Genomic DNA, 24128 nt, shown 5'->3' on the forward strand with positions numbered 1-24128 from the left:
GGCCAATGTAATTAAACAGCAGTGAACATATTCGCTTCCCAGTGATTGGTGCAGGTAATTATGAGCACCTTCTTGGAGGAAGGGTGGTTGTTTTTCTTCTTCATGTTGCAACTTTAATAAAGAAGGAGATGGCAGGGAAAGATGAGTGCTGGTGAAGTTCCAATCTTCATTCGTCCTTCCATTTACAGAAAAGAAATGTTCCAGAGCAGACTGGAAGAGGGCCAAGATGGAAACACATGTATGTCTGGCTCACCATACGTACTCATGCCTGGCACAGTCCCTGGTACCTAGAGGATACTTGGTAAATAACGATTGACTGACCATATAACAACTGACTGACCATCACCAAGAGAAGGAAGGACACAAATATTCTTGGACTACCAACTCAGCACCAGGTGCCATAGAAAGATGATTACGATTGTCCCGTTGAACTTTCTCCTATAGAATCGGGGACCTTTTTAAAATTGCCAAGATTGGCAAATGGGGACTCAAAAATGGAGAATTGAGTGTCCTGGGACAGTATGCTTAGGGTCAGCATCATGATGTAAAGGAGGTAAAAAGATGGTACAAAAATATTTTTAAACAATCATTTTCAGAGAGAACAGGAAGCAATACAGCATACAGAAATGAAAAGCCGGACATTTCCAGACCTAGGAAGATCTGAAAAACAAATAAGCACCTGAAATATAATCCTCACGGACTAGGAGGACCAGTGAAGTAGGAGGGCAAACAGGAAATCACCTTGAGCAGGATATGGGGTCACAGGCATTTTCCTTTGGCTGCTGCTTCTGAAACACATACTGCTTGTCACATGGTGAAATGCTTCCCGTGTGCTGGAATGTTACGCCTCTGAAAGCCCTGTGAGACATATTCTAGAAACCATAGTTTACCAACGAGGAAACAGATTCTAGAGGATAAGAAACTGGCCCAAGATCCCACAACAGAGACAAAGCCAAGCTCTAAAACCAAACTGAGCTGTCTCCAAAACCTGAGTCCCGATGTCTGCACTTGAGTTCAGTTGTTCAGTTCAGTCACTCAGTTGTGTCTGACTCTTTGCAACACCATGAACTGCAGCACGCCAGGCTTCCCTGTCTATCACCAACTCCTGGAGCTTACTCAAACTCATGTCCATTGAGTCAGTGATGCCATTCAATCATCTCATCCTCTGTTGTCCCCTTCTCCTCCTGCCTTCAATCTTTCCCAGCATCAGGGTCTTTTCAAATGAGTCAGTTCTTTGCATCAGATGGCATCAAAGTATTGGAGTTTCAGCTTCAGCATCAGTCCTTCCAATGAATATTCTGGACTCATTTCCTTTAGGATGGACTGGTTGGATCTCCTTGTAGTCCAAGGGACTCTGAAGAGTCTTCTCCAACACCACAGTTCAAAAGCATCAATTCTTCGGTGCCCAGCTTTCTTTATAGTCCAACTCTCACATCCATACATGACTACTGGAAAAACCACAGCTTTGACTAGACAGACCTTTGTTGGCAAAGTAATGTCTCTGCTTTTGAATATGCTATCTAGGTTGGTCATAGCTTTTCTTCCAAGGAGCAAGTGTCTTTTAATTTCATGGCTGCAGTCACCATCTGCAGTGATTTTGGAGTCCCCCAAAAATCAAGTCTGTTACTGTTTCCAAGAGGTGACTGTACTTGAGTTGCATTCCATTTTACCTAAACTTCTCACTTTGTCTTAGATACAGCCACGGTGGTTCCTTATAACTGATTCTGTGCCTCCATCTCATAATTTCCATATTGGCAATATGAAGTCACATGCTATTTTTAGTAAAACAAGTAGCAGATATCCATACATGACCATAGTCATTCAATAGCTTATCTTTTTAGTGCTACAGGGAACTGAGAATGAATGGGACGTGGACCCTTGAGAGACTTAGTATTTAGCAGCTTAACCAAGGAACTGGGCACAAAGAACCAAGTCACCTGTGATTATACTGGTAATAATAGCATGTTCTTGATGGCCTGCTGTGGGCCTCCACACTGAAACACATTTTCCCTGTGCAGAGAGGTATATAGGCAACCAGCCCCAGGAGCTCAGGTGAGGAGCCGTGGCACTGAGTTGGTGGCATCACAGAAGACTTGTTAGAAGAGGTGACATTGAGTGGAAACTGGAAGACTGGTGAGACCCTAGGACAAAGGGGATGGATAGGTCATGAGGGGACTGGTGAGGGGATTCTGAGTGGGTGCAGGCAGGAGTATGATACCAAAAGGGAGGGGTTGGGGAGAGGCTGACCGAGATGAGTCACACCAGGTTACTACAAGCTTGAAATGTCAGACTGAGGAGATTGAGATTTAATAGGTGACATGGAGCTGTTAAAGTCTTTAGCCATCTTTTTTTAGGAACCCAAGGAAATCAAGCTGTTCAGAAATACCCAGTGAATTTGATAAACAGCAAATGGTTCAGAAGAGCGCCATGTCTCCTATACCTGCTGGACTGCTTCAGTTAACTGGAATAGGCGCTTACTCCGATTGGCCTAGACATGAGGAGCTTAACTGATTACAGTAAAATTGAGATTCTGGAATAAGGTTGATGACTTAAGACAGAGCCAGGTTGGAAACCCATGCCAGTCTGTGGGATCCAGGTCATTCTCCATCTCGTGGTTTCTCTCTCTCCTCTGTAGGACTCTTGGGTGGCTCCCCTAGCCCGGCCCAAGCCCTGTCCTCTCTGCAGTATTTGTTACAGGAGTCAATCTCTCTCAACAGAAATGCCACCCTCCTGGAATGCAGCCTCTCAGCCCGGGTAGCCTCATGTGCCTGTCTTTGAACCAGTCTCTGAGATCAGAGAGCCACATGGTCTGCTGAGCCAACCCTGAGTGTTGTTTCCACACCTGGTATTAGAAGTGCAGTAGGCCTGCCTGCACCTGGAGGACTGAGAGTGGGGAGGAGTGCTTCCTTAGAAAGCAAAAGTCCAGGGTGTTGTGACCAGGATGAAGAGGAACACTGGCTTAGCAGACGGAAACAACCCGTGTCCATGACAGAAGCTCCAAGGGACCCAGCAGAAGAAGGACCTTTGGGAACACATGGTGAGAGTGTCAGTTCTCTGAGGCACATGAATCAGACGCATCCTCCAGGATCCCTGATGGGTTGCTCGCTTGACTCCTGTTGCTGGGCCCCCTGTGGAATTATCGATCGCTAAGAGGAGTCTTTAGAGACTCTCAAGTGGGATGGGGAAGTGGAAAGCCAATTACAGAAAGTAGGAGTTCTGGTTTTTCTCAGGGTTTAGGAGCTGCGAGCCAGAGGAAGCAGTTGATATAATCACTTCTGTAGTGTTAGGCCTGCAGTTGCCAAATCAGGGTGAAATTTGCATGCCGGTTTTCTATGCAGAATGTTGTTCTCATGCTAATAGAGTTGCTGCAAACACATCTGCCCACCTTATGAATAAATCCTGTATTTCAACCAGTCTCCTGCTGTTTGAGTCTCAGGAACACCCAGGTCTCCTTCTAATGTGGGTACTGATGGGATAAAGGTGAGGGTTTTTTGCTTGACCCAAGATACATTTGAGAGCTAGGACTTTAAGGGTAAGGATGAAGTTGTTCTTTGTCACAGACGGATCCTGGTGAGCAGTTCTTCCTGAACACAGTCTGGAAGTCATCCACACAGGCTGTGGGACCACCAACAGCTCTCCAGAGATTCTGGCCTAAGGTGGTCTAAAGTGAATCTCTCTATAGATCCATTCCTAGCCTGGCCCTGGCTGCTTATAGAGGCGTTTGGGGAATTTTTTTTTTTTTTAAAGCAGCATTGGAGGTAAGGAAGGAAGGATTGGGAGTTTAGGATTACCAGATGCAATGCCAACTATTATATATAGGATGGATAAATAATAAGGTTCTATATAGCATAGAGAAATATAGTCAATATCCTGTGATAAACCTTAATGGAAAAGAATATGAACAAGAATATATATATAAACATATATATGTACATATATAAACATATATATGTACATATATAACTGAGTCCCTTTCCTGTACAGCATAAATTAAATAACATTGTAAATCGTTATGCTTCAGTAAAATTAAAAAAAAAAAAAAAAAAACAATACGAAAGCCTAGGCTACCATGAAATCTAGTACTTCGGTTAGATAGTCCGTCTGTCTTGGGCCTCAGTTTTCTGATCTATAAAATTGATAGGCCTTGGCTACATAATTGCTGTTGGTATAGGCTGTGTGTAAGTGCTCTTGAGACTAGAATTTCTGAAATACAGCTAACCCATCTGGAGGAGCCCACAAAGTAATAGTGCTCAGTAATTGAGCATCAGGTATGTGGATCTTCCTCAATTTCTGGTGGGATTGTGTCCCAGTAAACCCACCACAAATTGAAAATACTGTAAGTTGAAAATGGATTTAATACACATGACTTACCCAACATCACAGCTTAGTCTCAGTTCAGTTCAGTCGCTCAGTCATGTCCGACTCTTTGCGACCCCATGAATCGCAGCACGCCAGGCCTCCCTGTCCATCACCAACTCCCGGAGTTCACCCAGACTCATGTCCGTGGAGTCAGTGATGCCATCCAGCCATCTCATCCTCTGTCATCCCCTTCTCGTCCTGCCCCCAATCCCTCCCAGCATCAGAGTCTTTTCCAATGAGTCAACTCTTCGCGTGAGGTGGCCAAAGTACTGGAGTTTCAGCTTTAGCATCATTCCTTCCAAAGAACACCCAGGGCTGATCTCCTTTAGAATGGACTGGTTGGATCTCCTTAGTCTACCATAAAAGTGCACAGAACACTTAAGTTAGTCTACTGTTGGGCAAAATCGTCTAACACAGAGCCTATTTTATACTTGTGTTGAATATCACATAATTTATTGGATACAGTATCAGAAATGAAAAACAGAATGGTCGTATAGGTACAGATGAATGGTATCGATTGCTTACCCTCATGATCACGTGGCTCACCAGGAGCTGTGCCCCCTGCCTGTGCCCAGTATCACAAAAGATTATTGCTAGCCCCAAAAAAGGTCAACATTCAGAGTTCTGTTTCTACTGAACCAAATACCACTTTTGCACCATTAGTTCAGTTCAGTCGCTCATTTGTGTCCTACTTTTTGTGACCCCATTGACTGCAGCGTGCCAGGCTTCCCTGTCCTGTACCATAGTAAAGTCAAAAATCGTTAAGTGGAACCATCATTAAGTTGGGACAGTCTGTAATTCAAATTCAGACCTGAAATCAGACATTCTCGCCTGAGAGTGATTTTGCTACCAGGAGACACTTGACAACTCTGGAGGCTTCCTCGGTTACCATGGATGCAGTGCTCTGGGACTCTAGGGTGGAGAGGCCAGGGATGCTCCCTGCAGCAGGTAGTATTAATACATCCCCTACACTGAGCATGAGCCACTGTGCTTTTCTTGTATTGTCGAGGTTGAGAAACTTTGCCTTTGGGAGTTCAATTTGTCTTCCACAGTCAAAAGCCCCACCTGTGTACCATGATATCATCAGTCTAATCCTCCAGGTTCACACCTGCTTGGTTCAACTGAGAAGCTGCTAGAAGCTGTTTTTTGTGATACTCATAAACTAGCTACATACTTTCTGGTTTTTCATTTTGACTTTCTCTTAATATATGAACCACTTTCCATACTGTGACACATGGTTACCAAAGCTTTTTTCCCCTTCTTCCCTCTTGTGTTTCTTCACACCACACCAGTTTGAAGTGGGGGCGAGAGGGACATCTGTTTGGGCCTGAGCCTCTGGAGGAGGCCCTAAAAATGTCTTGAGAAGAACTGAGTTGGAGACCAAAGAGGCGGCTATGTGTGGAGGCCCTGGGCAGCCCTCTCAGCTCCAGAAAGATGATGCTAAAAGAAGCGCTAAGTGCTCCCATCTTGTGTTTATACTATTCCTATTTCACAAAGTGGAAAAAAAAAAAAGTTAAATTAAGAGGTGCTCACCAGCCTTTAGGAGTTGGAGATTTTTTGTACTTTTTCAGAGCCAATCGGCCAACCAGAGGACTTAGGCATTTATGAGATGAACACAATGTACATTAGATAGGATGGTGTTTGAGGTACCAAACTATTTATTTGATGGAAGGTTTTCCCATTTTCCCTAGTTGATGAACTGTTCATGCATGACTTATCTTGAGTTTGGTTTGACAAAGTGAGTGTTGCTAGAAAAGGAGGAAAGAAGAAAACTAATTGATAACACAATGGGCTCAATCTGCAAATGACCCACTTCCTAACCTGCAATTCTGGGAGGGTTGCAACTCTAAAAAGAGGTGGTGATATCATGACTTTGGTTTAAATGCACTTTGGAAAGATTACATAAAGAGACTTTCTCTAATGGATAAATAGGAGCAACTTAGAATTTTAGTCTCATGACTATTCAAGGAAAAGGATTTTCTAACAAGAAGTATGTATGCTAAATCAAGGTCTCTATGGAGAGCTTGTTATATAAAATAACTGTAAAATTTTGAAGAACTCTAGAAGGAATATAGTTGTTATAGACCATTTTGAAATCAAGACACACTACTGAAAATTAGTTTCATCATTTTTAGGGTAACATATAATCTCCACATGGAAAGGTACATTTATAGTATAACTTGACTTTGCTGTCATGGAGGAGGGAAGGAAGCAGTTTGGCCAGAAACGTCAAATTTCCTAGATGCTGAGGTTGTTCTAGATGAGTGAGTGGTGATTCCAACTTGTTCATTTCCTTGAAGCAACTAACCCATCAAGATGTCTCCTGTCCTCTCTGACAAAACACAGAGGCATCGAGCCAGGTGAGGCCATCTCAGGAGGCACTGGCTCTTTTTTTTCCCCCCTTGTTTTAAAAAATTTTATTGAAGCTTAGTTGACATTGTTGTGCTAATTTCTTCTGTATAGAAAAGGAACTCTTAAACATCTATATTCTTTTTCATTTTCTTTTCCGTTATGGTTTGTCATAGGATATTGAATATAGTTCCCTGTGCTATGCAACAGGACCTTGTTTATCCATCCTATGTATAGTAGTCTGCCTCTGCTAATCCCGATCTCCTGTTCCTTCACTCACTCCTTCACTCCTCCTCCCCCTTGGCAACCACAGTTCTGTTCTCTGTATCTGTGAGTCTCTCTTTGTTTCATAAACGTTGATTTGTATTGTATTTTAGACTCCACATATAAATGATACCATATAGGATTTGTCTTTCTCTGACTTACTTCACTTAGTGTGATAATCTATAGTTCCATCCATAATGCTACAAAAATGGCATGATTTTATTCTTTTAATGGCTGAGTAATATTCCGTTGTTCCATTGCATTCCAACACACACACACACACACACTATGGAATCTCTCTCTCGCCCTATATATATATATAGGCATCTATATATATGTGTGTGTGTGTGTGTGTATATATATATATATATTACATCTTCTTTATCCATTTCTTTGTCAGTAGATGTTTAGGTTGTTTCCATGTCTTGCTATCTTGGCTACTGTAAATAGTTCTGTTATAAACATGGGGATGTATGTATCTTTTTGAATTATAGTTTTTACCTGGGTAGGTATGCCCAGCAGTGGGATTGCTGAATCATATGGCAACTCTATTTTTAGTTTTTTGAGAAACTTCCATGCCATTTTCTGTAGTGGCTGCACCAATTTACATTCCTATCAACAGTGTAAACAGATTTCCTTTTTCTCATGCTCTCTCCAGCATTTGTTATTTGTGGACTTTTTACTGATGGCCATTCTTACGTGTGTGAAGTGGTGCTCGTTATTGTTTTGATTTGCGTTTTTCTAATAATTAGTGATGTTGAGCATCTTTTCATGTGCCTGTTGGCCATGTGCCTAATGGCCATCTGTATGTTTTCTTTGGAGAAATGTCTATTTAGGTCTTCTGCCCATTTTTTGTTTTGATTGGCTTGTTTTATTTTTGTTGTTGTTATTGAATTGTCTGAGCTATTTGTATATTTTGGAGATTAAGCCCTTGTTCATTTATTTGTTTGCAAATATTTTCTCCCATTCCATAGCACTGACTCTTTATCAATGCATTTCTTTCTGTGAGTGCTCTTAACCAACATTTTCTGATAAAACTCCAGTTTTGAAGGTATCTTGTCCAACAGCCATGCAGTTTCCAAGTCAGATGTTTTATAAGTGACATCTGTCTTGATCAGATTGCATAAGCAAATGACTTGTTCCAGATTGCTAACAATATTTGCTTAAGTATTTGAGAGGGAATTTCTCCTTTGAAACATCAGAGTCCCAAAATTATGTTCCTTATCAAAAAAAAGTCTTTTTTTTGAAAAAACTTTTGTACTGGGGTATAGCCAATTATGATGAACCTAGACAGTGTGTTGAAAAGCAGAGACAAAGGTCTAATAGTCTACTATTCTGCCGACAAAGGTCTGATAGTCAAGGCTATGATCTTCCCAATGGTCGTGTATGGTCGTGAGAGCTGGGCTGTAAAGAAGACAGAATGCCAAAGAATTGATGCCTTCAAACTGCTGGAGAAGACTCTTGAGAGTTCCCTGGACAGAAAGGAGATCAAACCAGTCAATCTTAAAGGAGATCAACCCTGAATATTCACTCTTAGGACTGATACTGAAGCTGAAGCTCCAGGATTTTGGTCATCTGATGTAAACAGATAACTCATTGGAAAAGTTCCTGATGCTGGGAAAGATTGAGGGCAGAAGAAGAGGGTGTCAGAGGATGAGATGGCTGGATGGCATCACCAATGCAATGAACGTGAACTTGGGGAAAATTCTGACAGATGGTGAGGGACAGGGAGGCTTGTGTGCTGCAGTCCGTGGGGTTGCAACGAGTCGGACATGACTGGGCGACTGAACAACAGTAATAGTCATAGTTTCAGATATGCAATTGACACCATCCTTATGGCAGAAAGTGAAGAGGAACTAAAGAGCTTCTTGATGAAGGTGAAAGAGGAGAATGAAAAAGCTGGCTTAAAACTCAACATTCAAAAAAAACTAAGATTGTGGCATCCGGTCCCATCACTTCATGGCAAATAGATGGGGAAACAATGGAAACAGTGACAGATTTTATTTTCTTGGGCTCCAAAATCACTACAGATGGTGACTGCAGCCATGAAATTAAAAGACACGTGCTCCTTGGAAGAAAAGCTATGGCAAACCTAGACAGCATATTAAAAAGCAGAGACATTACTTTTCTGGCAACGTTTCGTCTAGTCAAAGCTATGGTTTTTCCAGTAGTCATGTACGGATGTGAAAGCTGAACAATAAAAAAGGCTGAGCTCTGAGGAATTGATGCCTTTGAACTGTTGTGTTGGAAAAGACTCTTGAGAATCCCTTGGATTGCAAGGAGATCAAACCAGTCTATGCTAAAGGAAATCAACCTTGAATATTCATTGGAAAGACTGATGCTGAAGCTGAAGCGGCAATACTTTGGCCACCTGATGCAAAGAGCCAACTCATTGGAAAAGACCCTGATGCTGAGAAAGACTGAAGGCAGGATGAGAAGGGGATGACAAAAAACCATATGGTTGGATGACACCACCGACTCAATGGACATGAGTTTGAGCAAATGCTAGGAGATAGTGGAAGACAGGGAAGCCTGGTGTGTTGCAGTCCATGGGGTCGCAAAGAGTCAGAAACGACTGAGCAACTGAACAACAACATAAACAGTTAAAAATGTTGTGCTAGTTCCAGCGAAGGGACTCAGTGATACATATACATGTGTCCTATCAAAGAAAGTCTTAAAGCAAAGATAGGGAAGTTGTCACCAATAAGCCAGACTTTGCCAGAGATGTCTGTAATCAGCTTGCCTCATGTTCAGCTTTTAAAAAAATTGTGTCAGTATTTAAAACCTAGGATATTGCATGCAACAAGTTGGAAGTTTCTGACTCTTTTGATAAAGTAAAAGGCCTGATGTTTAAGCCCTCCATCCCATGATGGGAAGGAGGTGGGCAGCAGCTCCCTTAAAGTGGTCATGATCTGTCCAACATGCCATAGTCCCCACCCTTCTCTGTTTTCCGAACGCAGTGCTTGATGTCCTTGATTGTCTTTAGACTGACCCACTTTTCTCATTGCTCTTATCTGCCTGGTTTATCTGTACACTTGCATTTCAACCACCACCACAAGAGAAAAGATAAAGGTGTTGATTGATGGTGAGAGGGTGTTTTCATAACAGTTTTGGAAAGTAAAGGCAGAATGATAAATTCTGTCTATAATTTATGTTTGACTTTTTTAAAGTACAATGACTTGTCCATTATTGGACAGTAAAAGATAATTTGTGTCTAGCACAGCTTCCATTAGAAAATGCATATCACTTAGCCGTTTGATGCCAAGATGATGTGAGCAGAGCTGGCTCTAGACCGAACTGTAGAGTGTGCCCAAGTGGCTTCGTATTACCTCTAGCCAACCTCTTCCTCATGTTCCCTCCTTCCTACTTTAATAACTCTGTGTCCTTACTACTTAATCCACCCACCTTGGATGTAGCTGTTTTTAATGATCTTTCTCTAAATTTAAACGATGCCATTAGAGAAGGATTTTTCACTGAAAGATATCTGATGATACCATTCCTCCTAAGAGAGAGAAAGCTTAAATCATTTCCTGTTGCTTCTATCCAAGGATATTAGTATTTCTGTTCAAAGGAGAAACTTGAAACTTACTGGGTGTACAGTTGTAGAATTTGGGGATTGGACAGAGGTTAAGGATCCTTTGGCCAAGGTGTTAGAGCCCTTCAAATACATGAAATCAAGCACTTATTCCTGAAGTTGACCTTAAGTGTTACTTGAGTCAAAACCTGGATTCATATTTGACTAGTGTAGATTAATTACCGTGCATCTGAACGTGGGTCTTTGTCTAGCTTTACCTTGACCAGTGTGCATGTGCTCAGTCACTCAGTAGTGTCTGACTTTTTGTGACCCTGTGGGCTGTAGCCTACCAAGCTTCTCTGTCCATGGAACGTTCCAGGCAAGAATACTGGAGGGGATTGCCATTTTCTACTCCAAGGGATCTTCCCAACCCAGGAATCAAACTTGCATCCCTTGTGTTTCCTGCAGGTGGATTCTTTAGGATTTAGGATTCTTTACCACTAGCACCACCTGGGAAGCTCTCCCTTGATCAGTAGTGATAGTAAAAGCTTTGGTTTTCTTCTGTAGTGTAGGAGGGTTGAGTTAGATACAGCATTACAAATTCAGGGTACTGGTGTCACTCACCTCGGATCACTTGCTCAGTACCAAGCTTCCTCTCAGATTCCGCCAGCTTTTCATCAGAGACCTCCAGCCAATCAATACCAGTTCATCAGAATTGGCTATTGTGGTGGAGCCAGTATTGCACTCCCAGGAGATAAATACAGAGGTCCCTGTCTGCTCTCTCATTCCATGAGTTCAAGGACCATATGTGGGTCAATGTTGAATATTCAGTAGGCAAAAAAAAAAAAAAAAAAAATTCATTGAACATGTGGCTCCTTTTACAGTCTAGAGAAGTTAAAGCAGTGCTTTCCCCTGAACACTGAAGAGGGATCTCTCATCTCACACAGGTTCTCACTAGATGAAGTGGTCAGGTCATTTAGATGAGGTTGTGCTCTCAGGGTGCACCTTTAAGACAGGCTGTTTCTGAAATCACAACCTAACAATCTTGAAAACTGGGCAAAAACAGCCCCAAAGAGCTGTTTCTACTTCAGGTTCTTTTTAAGACTAACGTGAATTGTTTGGGACAGAGATTGTCACAAGAGACACCAGAGAGGCCAAATCTTCAGCTGCTGCTAAGTTGCTTACCTTTGAGTTTCAGAGTGAATGAACTGAGGGGACATGGAGCTGGGGGTTGGATCTGTGACAAAGCACATGTCCATGAGGAACAACTGAGCTGAAATCTGATGCCCAGAGCCTCCATTCTTGTGTTACTCATCCAGATGTTTCTTCTCGAGATCAGGGACGGGCTCTCACAGACAGCCTTTTCAGCTCTCAGAAGCACTACTGGGTTTTCCTGAGAGCATTTTAAGTTAGACATTCCCAGCTCTGTTTGGATTTCTCCTATAATGCATTTGTAATAATTGTTGGACCCTGTCTTTTATTTGCTTAAAATGCTGCAGAAGCTTTTGTCTCACTCACAGTGAAGCCAAAGGCTTTTCCAGTGGCCCACAATGTGCTATGTGATCTGGCTGTCACCTCTGTCTTACCTTGGCTGCCCTCTTTCTCTTTTAATATATATATTTTGAGTTTTTAATTTTATGTTTTTACTTTTTAAAATATTTTTTGAAATAGAATTTTTATTTTTAATATTTATTGAAGTATAGTTGACTTATAATGTATTAATGTCCGCTGGATACTAAAATGATTATAGATATCTATATACACATTTTAAAATATTCTTTTCCATTATGGTTTATCATAGGATATTGAGTATAGTTCCCTGTGTTATACAGTAGGGCCTTGTTGTTCATCCATTCTCTATATAATAGCATACATCTACTAACCCCAGCTCACACTTACTTTTTAAATTTTTAAATTAATTTATTGTTTTATTACTATTACACCTATAAGTATACAGTATACTTTTAATTGAAGTATACTTGCTATACAATATTATATGTTACAGGTGTACAATATAGTGATTCACAGTTTTTGAAGGTTATTATGAAATATTGACCATATTCCCCATGTTGTACCATACATCTTTTTGGCTTACTTTTTACTGATTGTTTTGTACCTCTGATTCTCTTACCCCTATATTGCCCCTCCTCCCTCCCTCTCCCAACTGGTAACCATGAGTTTGTTCTCTAGATCTGTGAGTCTGCTGCTTTTTTGTTAGATTCACTAGTTTATTGTATTTTTCTTGTTCCTTCTGCTGCAGCCATATGCACCTGTTGGCTGTGCCTGTAACATAGTAGACCTTCCCCAGGACCTTTGTACTTGCTGATCTCTCTGCCTAGAACATTCTTTCCCAGGTATTTTCGTGGATCATTTCCTTGACTAGTTCAGTGAGGCTTTCTTTGTCCATACCAGTCAAATATATTATGTTCCCCTCCCAGTGTATTTTTTCCCCATCATTACTTTGTATCATAATATAGATTTTGCCTTTGTCTTCTTCATTCTCTGGCTCGCCTACCTCAGTATAAGGTTCATTAGTGCAGGGATATTTTTGGATGGCTCACTGCTCCATTTCTGGCAGCTGGAACAGTGACTGGCACTTAATAGGAGGCCAATAAATACTTTAAGAATGAATGAATGTTTTCACATCCTTTCAGTACCTTTCTCACTTATTTTTATTAAGTTTTTAAAGTTGTAAGCAACAGAAAGTCAAAGCTATGATTTTTCTAGTAGTCATGTATGGATGTGAGGGTTGGACTCTAAAGAAAGCTGAGCGCCAAAGAATGGATGCTTTTGAACTGTGGTGTTGGAGAAGACTCTTCAGAGTCCTTTGGACTGCAAGGAGATCCGACCAGTCCTTCCTAAAGGAAACCAGTCCTGAATTTTCATTGGAAGGACTGATGCTGAAGCTGAAACTCCAATAGTTTGGCCACCTGATACAAAGAACTGACTCATTTGAAAAGACCCTGATGCTGGGAAAGATTGAAGGTGGGAGGAGAAGGGGATAACAGAAATAAGATGGTTGGGTGGCATCACTGACTCAATGAACATGAATTTGAGTAAGCTCTGGGAGTTGGTGATGGACAGGGAGGCCTAGCATGCTGCAGTCCTTGGGGTCGCAAAGAGTCGGACATGACTGAGCAACTGAACAGAACAGAAGCAACAGAAACCTAATTCATACCAGTTTTAAACAAAAATAGGAATTCATGGGCTTCTATAAGTAAAGCATGATAAAGACCTTGATTTTTCTACTACTGCGGATGGGCTTTCTGCATGGAGTATGGATGATACTTGCCAGCAGCTCTAAGCTTCCACCTCTAGTTTTTGTATCCAGTGGAATGAAGAGCCCATCTTATAGCCATTAAAGGGTGGTGTGGGGACTTGTATAGATTGACTCAGCCAGACCACATGCATCCTTGGACCAGTCCCTTTGGCCAGTGAAGCCTGAAGAATGATGATGAGCCCAGCCTGGGCCATGGGCTTCCCCTTACAGCCTGGAATTTAGGGCTGTTTACAAAAGTGTAGAAGAAAGTTGTGGCATAAATGTACTTACTTGGGAATTGTGAACTAGGCACCCATGGATGTCAGCCATAGTCACTCTTCATAACTTGCTCTAATTTGTCTACCTACCTCCTGTAACAACCCAACATAGCCTTCCAGAAATGGGCTTAAGGGTTCATTCTTTGTATACATGGTTTCCAAAGTGTGGTATACACACCCCACAGTATATACAGTATAAACCACTGAGGTGTAGAGAGAAAATATTAGAACTTATCTTATTCATATTTAATCTCTGTAAAATATTCATTTTATGTATGGTTTTTATAATGCTCAAATCAGCAGTTAGTAGTAGTACTACTTAATATTTAGTAGTACTTAGTAGGACATTGGTAAAGTAGTTCAAGTTCATATATATATATATATATTTACATATGTAATTTATAAATAAGTAAAACCCCATACATTTGGCACACTCATACTCAATAGGATACAATATGATACATAAAAAAAAAATAAAGTCTGAGATCACAGTATTTTTTCTTAAAGGATACAGTTTACTACTTTAAAAGCTTCACCTTAAAAGAAATTAGGCAATTTTATCTCCAAATACTTTTTAAATGTTGCCAATTTTCTGCAGTAATGTGTTGTCCAAACACCTGACAACAGAGTGAAGATCATAGGTTGATTGTTTCCTTTCAGTTCTCAGGGACAGTACTTTTATGATTTTTCTCCAACTTTGAATGACAACCTCAGAGGCAAAGTCTTTTCCAGATTAACACTATGTCTCTGATATACTTGAAATCCAGAAATATCTTTGAAGAAGGCAACTATAATCATGCAGTGAAAGAAAAGTTGGGTAAGGAGAAAACTGATTAAGAAAAAAAGAAGGACAACTAATGAAGGCCCAAAGCAGAAAGCAAGAAATTATTCCAGAAGGATGGAAAATGTAGTTAGAGAACAAACCCATATTCAAGTCAGGAATATCTTCTGAATTATTGAAATCTGAATGACTCTCATATTCTATTAAAGAGGGAAAATGGTATTGGAATAAATATTAAAAGGAGTCAAAATCTAGGAGGCATTACTCATCTGAATATTATTAGCTTCCTTCAGTGTACGTATCTGTCCATCCTTTTCCACAAACTCTTATGTTAACCCCTCACTCTACCAGTGCTTTCTACAGAGGAAATACCAGGATTCTGGTTAAAAATATATGTGTGTATATCACACTCATAGCTGAAGCTGTTTCTATAGCACAGCAGGATCATAGAGTGAAAAGTGAAAAGTTAAGCTAATAATTTACTAAGATGACATTATTTGTGTTTAGTCATTAAGTTGTGTCCGATTCAGCGACCCCATGTACTATAGCCTGCCAGACTCCCCTGTCCATGGGATTCTCCAGGCAAGAATACTAGAGTGGGTTGCTATTTCCTTCTTCAGGTGATCTTCCTGACCTAGTAGTCAAACCCGCGTCTCTGCATTGGCAGGTGGATTCCTTACCATTGAGCCACCAGAGAAGCCCAAGTTGATATTAGTTGTTCTAATTTCATTTCAACCAGTGTGATTTCAGCCTATCATGGTGCCAGGCCTATATTTGGGATTGAAAATAGGTGAGACCTAGTGTCTGTCTTGAGACAGCTGACCACTTTGGGCTGGAACATAATAGCTTCATGAGATGCTGAGTTCCGCCGCCCCCCCTCCCCCCGCCCCCTGACAAAATAGAAAAAGAGCCAGGGGTCGATTGTGAGGGGCTGGGGGCAATGAAAAAAATCTGCCTGGGAGCATCAGAGAAGATGACATGTGAATAAGGCCTTAGAGGATATAAAGGATGGTTTCAAATGAAAAAGCTAAGAGGAGGGAGAAACGGCATGAGTAAAGGCAGGAAAGTAAGGAAGACCACGTCTCAGTGGAGGAGATATGAGGAGACCAATGTAGGAGAAAAATGGAGGCAGAGTTTGGCCTTTCTCTTGGAGATGGTGGCACATCATTAGAGGATATTTTAATTTTTTAAAGTAAAAGATTGGCATGTACTGGTCTAGTGACAGTTCAGAGGACAAATTGAAGCTGGGAGCAGGGTAACCATTTAGGAAGCTACAAAAATAATCCAGATCACAACTCTTAAAGAGTAGAACTGGGGAAGTCATAGTGGGTTTAGCAAGAAGAGAACTAATGTAAAGGAAATTTCTGATTTTAAAATCAACAGAACTTGATACCTTTATGCTAAGATGGTAGAAAAGAACAGGGATTTAGAGTTGACTATCAGTGTGCAATACAGAAATCATTGCAGTGGGAGGGAGGGAAGAATGGGCTGTCATTTGGTTTTGTTTTATTTTGATGGTAGGGGTAGCTGTTGTTAAGACGACGATGGGTTTGATTTATTGTTTATTAGCTGGGCTTCCCTGGTGGCTCAGCAGTAAAGAATCTGCCTGCAATGCAGGAGTCACAGGAGACATTGGCTCGATCCCTGGGTCAGGAAGATCTCCTGGAGGAGGAAATGGCAACCCACTCCAGTATTCTTGCCTGGAGAATCCCAATGGACAGAGGAGCCTGGGGGGCAACAGTCCATGGGGTTGCAAAGAGTTGAACATGACTGAAGCAACTTAGCATGACATCATTTCAATAGTCATAAACCATAAGTTTGACTTTTGGGGAGTTATATCATTCCATGAGTTTCAATACATTTATTTATACATTCATGTAACCACCACCACTATCAGGATACGGACTAGCTCCATCACCCTCAAACAATCTCTTGTATTGTCTCTGTAGTCCAGTCTCCTCCCTGCTCTCACCAACTCATAACCCTTGGCAACTAGTGATCTGTTCACCATTCCTGTATTTTTGTCTTTTCCAAAATGTCAGGTAAAATAATCATATATTATGTAACTTTTGAGGTTGACTTCTTGCACTCAGCATTCATCCCAAACGTGCATCAGTGGTTTGTTGGTTTTTATTAATGAGCAGTATTCTACGGGATGGATGTACCACAGGTAGTCTGGCCATTCACTTTTGAAGGACATTTTGATTGCTTTCAGTTTGGGGGAATTGTGACTAGAGCTGTTATACATATTTATTTTTCCTCTTAGCAGAGATGTAGTTTTTCTCATTATTTTAAAAAGGAGGGGTAAAATATGCATAGAATAAAATGTCACCATTTTCAATAAAAACATTTCACTAAGTGTACAGTTGAAGGGCATTAAATTAAAAGCATCTTTGTGTAGGTCTTTATGTGAACATATGTTTTCATTTATCTAGGGTGAGGAAGCAGGAGTGAGATCACACAGCCATTTGAGTAAGTATATCTTTAACTTGATAAGAAACTGCTAAACTCTTTTCCACAGTGGTAGTACCATTCTGCATTCCTACCATCAGTGGGTGAGAGTTTTAGTTGCTTCATATTCTTGCCAGGAGTTGGTACTGGGGATTTTTTCCCCAGCCTAATAGGGTGCAGTGATAGCTCATTGTGGTTTTAATTTTGCATTTCTTTAATTGCTAATGATCTTGAGAACCTTTTCATGTTGTTACTTTTGTCAAATGTTTGTGAAGTGTCTCTTCAAATCTTTTGCGTAGTTTAAGATTGGATTTTAAAGTTTAAAATTTGTGCTTCTTATGTTGATTTTTTTCACAGGTGTTTATATATTTTGTATATAAGTCATTCAGTGGATATATGATTTTCAAATATTTTCTCCCAGCTAGTAGCTTGACTTTTCTTGTGTTTTGCTTAGGAAAAGTTTTAAATTTTGATCAAGGACAATTTATCAGTTTTTCTTAAATGGCTTGAGTTTTTGATGTCATACCTAAGAACTCTATGTAACATAAGGCCTCAAAGATATTTCTCTTCTGTGGTTTTCTAAAAGTTTTATAATTTTACATTATTTATAATCCATTTATTTTAAATTAATTTTTATTGGTTATAGTAAAGGGGGATTTAGAAATTTGGATTCTAGGTGTTCATTAATAGTTTATAGAAGTATAATCTTTTTTTTTTTGTATGTTGACCTTGAATCCTATGACTGTACCAAAGTCACTTATTCTGAAAGGATTATTTTGGTTGTGTTGATTTCTTGGGATTTTTCTGTGCTCATATCATCTGTAAATGTGCACCATTTTATTTCTTCCTTCTAATCTGGATGTCTTTCATTTCTGCTTCTTGAGGGAAGACTCTGCTGAGTACTCCCATTTGATATCTTGGGAACTATGAGATTTTCCACTCTGGCTATTGGGAATCATCCATTATTTCTGGTAGGAGGTGAGCCCTAGGCATTGTTCCTTCTAATCCTTTTGAGTGTTCCCTGCCAACTCTGGGTTTTTGGTAATTTCTTCATATGCCTGTAAGATCAGTTCTCAACTGAATGATCCTTCTCTGGAGTTTGCTGTCCATGCAGCCCTCTCTCCTGGTACCTTAACCTCCTTTGCCTCCTTGGACTTTCGCTCTGTGCCCTCAGCTCAGGGAACCTGCTGGCTCTGCCTCAGTTCCCTTTCCTACATCAGTGACCTGATATCTTTCTGCAGACAGTAAGCAGGGGTGATCAGATCATAAGTCTTATCTCTTCTTTGGGTGATGATAACATACAGGTTATTGCCCTAGAAATGTTTGCAAAAGTTTCTGAAAGAGGTCAATTGAGCACAAGAGAACAAGGATCTACTGGATTAGTTCACCAGTAAGGAATTTGCAGCTTCCAAGCATGAGTGGATGAAAACTGTGAGTCACATTCCAAGAATCTCAGTAAAATGGGAATAGCAGTATCATCATTGTCATCATCATCTTCACCACTGTTACTTCACAGAACTCTTACTCTGAGATGAGATGGGAGTCTCCTATGCATTATGACATTCAAGCCTGGTGGTGGCCATGAAGACGTTTCTCTCAGATCCGCAACCTGTGGAAGCGTAATTGAGCAACAGTCCCACCTCCTCTGATCTGCTTTGTCTGCTGTGCCTGCCACAGCCTTTTCCAGTCAGTGACCCTGTGCCGCATGGACGCTAGCACATGCCTGTTATGAGATACAAGTGACTGACTCCAACGCTCCTCACTGAGCTCGCTGAAACTTCCTTAGAGCTGTACTGTCATCTAATACTTTGCCTGCTCCAGGTCCCTTGTTTCCTTCTTGTCTCCACAGCATCAGTCAGTCCTGCCTTCTGGTCGGACACCTCTTTTCCTTTGGCTTCTCAGTTTCCCTTGCAGGCAATTTCCTCATTCAGGTTCTGGCAGCACCATCTTGGTCTCTGCTTCTCAGAGTGTCTGAAATAACATTCCTGAAATAACTCTAGGAGGCAGGAATACTCTTTGTTATAAACTAAATTGTGTCCCCCTAAAATCCCTGTATTGAAGTCCTAGTCCCCAGTTTGTATTTGGAGATACAGCCTTTTCAGGAGGTTATTAAGGTAAAATGAGGTGATGAGGGTGGGGCCATAGTCTGGTAGGGCTGATGTCCTTAGAAGAAGAGCATGAGAAACCAGAGATCCCCCTCTCACTGCGTGCAGAGGAGAGGCCATGTGTGGACGCAGTGAGAAGGCGGCCACCTGCAAATCAGGCAGAGACTCACCAAAACCACCCCTACTGGCAGCCTGAGCTTGGACTTTTGGGTTTTAGAACTGTAAGAAAATAAACATCTTTTATTTTAGCCACCCAGGGTGTGGTATTAATCCAGGAAGCCTAATGAACTATCGTTGCATCCCTTTTGTAGGTATTGGACCCTGAAGACTGGGTCACACAGATCATTATTGGCTAATCCAATAGTAGATCCTAGGGCAGTGTGGCTATGAATTTAGCCCATCATAGCTGAGCTGTCTTGTCACTCCCTGAGCCTTGGAGGATGGAGAGATGTGTTCCCTGTGGGTAGAGACTCTAAACACGAATCAGTTTAGAGGGAAGCTTGGAAAGAGGTGGAAGGGAGTTTGGAGAACTCTCACTCTGCCTCCTGGCTTGAGTGGGAAAGCAGCCTTTACTTACAAGTGAAGCCATTTCTCTAGGTTGAGAGGAGCATTTGGAGGCAAGGATGGGGTATCTAAGTGATATTTCTTGTTGAACTCTTAGAAATGCCATGGAAGAATCTTAGTCTTTGAGCAGAAAAAAAAAATTTAGCATTTAAGAACATTCCTGGAGATAAGACTTTGTTTCTATACACCATTAGGTGTCAACATGTGGGGTCATTAACAGCCTAGCAGAAGTAAGTCACCATATGTGGCTGCAAGGAGACCTGCACTGAATTGTAGCAAGAAGCACATGAAAGCCAGGGGAATGTGAGCCCACAGAGGAAAGTGTGGGAAAAACTCTCTTTGTGAACTTCTGAACATGTTTAGCAAGAGAGCCAATACTGAGGAAATTCCAGCTGTTGGTGCCTAGACATAATATCTGAGCAGTTACTGACTTTTACTTTTCATGACAATGTTTTTGTGCCTTGTAGACACAGCTAAGATGTGATGAATGTAAATAATGTAGTACATGTTGTCATATCTTGCCGAGTTGCTTTAAGCTCAACATTAGCAAAATCCATCTTGTTTAAGTAGAGTTTTCAATACTTATTTGCTTTTGTAGTACAGAGATAAATTATTTTGCTTGTAAGATGATTTGATTAAAAAAATAGCTTATTTCATGAGAAAAAATGATGTGTTAGATATTGTTTTATGTCCCTGTGTCTCGTCATCTTTTAGGCAGATAGAAATGTGATCCTTCAGTGTCACTTTTCCACTCCTGTTGTAAAAACTACACCAGTTCATCTGTCAGTGATAGAGATAGTTTGAGGGGAAATTACATTCCTTTGACTAAAGGAGTCCAAAAGTTGTTTTATTTAAATATCTAACTTCCTGGAAAATTTGATGTGGGTGGTGTGTGTGTATGTGTGTGCGCACGTATGTTGCTGTTAGTAAACAGGAAGGCTTTGAAATGATACACTACAAGGATTTAAATCCAGATTCTCTTGTATTTTCTATTTGAGTGGGTTTTATTTTGTTAGTGTTCTTATCCTCTTCATTACAGAGTCCTAAATTAATTGCCCCACTCTTTTTTTAAAAAGATATTCTGAAGTGGTACCCCACAGACATAATGTTATGACAATGGAATTTTAGTTCTTTGGTTGACTGCTTGCAAAATTTTGTTTGGACAAGAATGCAGGACATTGGCTTTTTTAACACAGCGTATAGCCTCTTTTTTTTTCTTTCAAGAAATTACTTGTGGGAAAATAGTTGAGGGTATCTTATTAATGATTTTTCCTCTTGAATTGTTTATTTCCCACCCCATCCTTCAGCTCTTTGTAACTAAAAACGAGCTCCAGTTCCTCATCTTGGTTACAGTGGTTTAGATGTTTGTTGGTATGTGAATTTGTTTAGAAACGTTTGTGTGATTTCTCTTCTTTTTTTCTTTTTTCCCCCCAGTGATCTCAGTTTGCTAAACATTGCATAACTTTTAAAAAATGTAGTAGATTATTCTTTTGCCTCCCTAAAGTTTGTAGTCATTGCTGTTTTTCACTTCAGTCACTTAGATTATTTTATGAAACCAGTCCAACCCCCAAAGTTGTTTGCTTTTGCCTTTGACCCTGGGTGGAGGTGGGCTCTGATATTTATGAACTTTGATTATTTTCTGTCTTATGTAGGGAAGGACCTGAGAATTTTCAGCAGTTTCCCTGCAGCCATGGAAAACTATATTCAATGAAGCCCTTGCCATACACTGCTTAGTCTGCAATTCTCTTTGATGTACAGAACTCTGCAAATGTTTCTTGGCCAAGAATTGAGGCAGTTCATTGCAGGGGAGTGGTAGGAAACACAGGAGCATAGGTGATTGACTCTTAAAAAGGAAGATCTTAAAAAAGATTATTTGGTCCTGAAGTATCAAATATGTGGCATGAATACCACTACTCTTCCCCTCCACGCCCATAGCAGACATCACTATCAATCATGTCTCTTTCTGTCGAGTCATCCATAGCCACGTGATCTTTCAACATGGTATCCCAGGGCTTCTGTCAAAATGCCAGTGGCATTGGCATATGAGATGGAATCTCTATCGGTAGATTGTATGATATATTTATAAACACCTGGACACACAGGGACGTTCTGAGCAAGGCTGAAGAGCATTGGAATTAAGAACAGAGGCTCGAGAGTGAAATGATGTGAGCCATGCCACTTGTTGGCTGTGTGATTTGAGGCAGAGTTCTTCATTCTTGTGAGCCTGTTTCCGTGTCAGTGAAGTGTGGATTATTATAGAGGCTACATCATAGGACTGCTGGAAAGGTTGAACTAAAATAATTCCCAGCACTGCTCAATAAATGTGAGATAACCATTTGAGATATTATAATTAGGGACAGTTTCTTGTTTATGATTATTACAAAGCTGCTGCTGCTGCTGCTAAGTCGCTTCAGTCGTGTCCAACTCTGTGCGACCCCATAGATGGCAGCCCACCAGGCTCCGCCATCCCTGGGATTCTCCAGGCAAGAACCCTGGAGTGGGTTGCCATTTCCTTCTCCAATGCATGAAAGTGAAAAGTGAAAGAGAAGTCGCTCAGTCATGTCCGACTCTTCGCGACCCCATGGACTGCAGCCTACCAGGCTCCTCCGTCCATGGGATTTTCCAGGCAAGAGTACTGGAGTCGGGTGCCATTGCCTTCTCCGTATTACAAAGCTAGTTAGGACTAATCTGGGTTTCCCAACTTCAGCATTACTGAAATTTAAATGGTCACATACTTACTTGTTATAGCAGCTGTCCTGTGCCTTGTAGGATAATGTTCATCAGCATCCCTGACCTCTACCCACTAGATGCCAGTAATCCCATCCCACATTTGTCCCAGTTGTGACAAATATCTCTAGACTTTCCCAAATGTCCCTTTGGGGCAAAATTGTCCCAGTTAAGAACCACTGGACTAGACCCAAGTTCACGTATAGATTGTGTGTGTGAGTGTGTATGTGTTTATATTTTGTCCAGGTTTATTGAGACATATGGACCCATTGTGTAAGTTTGAGGTACACAGTGTAATGATTTTATAGATATGCATACTGTAAAGTGATTACCATGTTAAGATAACACATTGATCACATCAGGTAGTTACAGTTTGTGTGTGTGTGTGTGTGTGTGTGTGGTGGCAGCTTTTAAAATCTACTCTCCTAGATACTTTAAAATACACAATACAGTATTGTTAACTGTAGACACAATATCGTACATCCCCTGGAGCTTACTCATTTTATAACTTGAAGTTTGTACCCTTTGACCAGTAGTACCTATTCCCCCATCCCTGGAGACCACCAGTCTATTCTCTGTTTTTATGAGTTTTGTTTTTTTAGATCCCACATGTAAGTAAGATGATACAGGTTGTACCTTTAAGCTTGGCTCAGTTCACTTAGCATAACACCCTTAAAATTCATCCATGTTGTGATAATATCAGAATTTCTTTTTTATTGTTGACTAGTATTCATGTGTGTGTATACTGTGTTTTATTTACTTATTCATCTGTTGGTAGACACTAATTGTTTCTATTTCTTGGCTATTGTAAATAGCACTGCAATGAACATACGGGTAAAGATAGCTCTCAGAGGTAGTGATTTTATTTCCTTTGGGTATATGTAGACCCAAAACTAGAATTGCTGGATTATATAGTAGTTCTTCTTTTAATTTTAAAAGTAATCTCTATACTGTTTTCCATAGGAGCTATAATTTTTTTTTTCACGTTAATATACTTGTGCCTGAAACCATTGTCAGAGATACTGATTCTTTTAGCTTTGTCTCTAAGCTCCAGGAACTTAAAAAAAAATTTTTTTTTTGTACCTGTGGCTTTGACATTCCCGCCTTCATGTCAGGCTACAACTTTTTCAATTTACCAGCCTGGGTACAGTTTTGAATAGCAGATTAATAGCTCCAAGTTTTAATTATGTTTTTGTAATAGAATTTAAAGTAATTTCAAGGAAAATGTTCACAATATAAGTTTCAGTGATAACAGCTATGTTCTAAATTGTATAATAATAATAACGGGTATAATTAATTCACGTACTTACTGTGTGTTAGATGCTAGGCTATGAACTTACTGTTCCTCCTGTCATTTTTTTTGTGACAGTACAGAAAGGAAGCACTATTTTTGCCATTTTACAGATGATGGAACAGAGACACAGACAACTTTGTCCAAGGTCCCAAAGCTACTAAGTGTCAGAATAGGGCAGCAATG

General features: G+C 40.6%; 2 protein-coding genes across 12 annotated transcripts in view; one reads left to right on the forward strand and one right to left on the reverse strand.

Moving 5' to 3' along the window:
- The window catches only part of FOXP1 (forkhead box P1), a 721956-nt gene that overhangs the window by 51666 nt on the left and 646162 nt on the right, over positions 1–24128 (forward strand). For 3 of the 11 annotated variants that reach the window (XM_086366738.1, XM_086366749.1, XM_086366733.1), the window contains exon 1: positions 17240–17276. The exons of the other annotated variants lie outside the window; for them this stretch is intronic. The gene's annotated coding sequence lies outside the window, so the exon portion shown is untranslated. Of the gene's footprint in view, positions 1–17239; positions 17277–24128 lie in introns of those variants that run through there. 11 annotated transcript variants of the gene reach the window in all.
- LOC147348248 (uncharacterized) overlaps positions 1–24128 on the reverse strand; it is a 51791-nt gene that overhangs the window by 7130 nt on the left and 20533 nt on the right. The window lies entirely within an intron of this gene.

Source organism: Bos grunniens, chromosome 22, assembly GCF_055505025.1.
Source record: "Bos grunniens cultivar Pamir isolate PY7600 chromosome 22, Bosgru_T2T1.0, whole genome shotgun sequence".
Taxonomy (NCBI): Eukaryota; Metazoa; Chordata; class Mammalia; order Artiodactyla; family Bovidae; genus Bos; species Bos grunniens.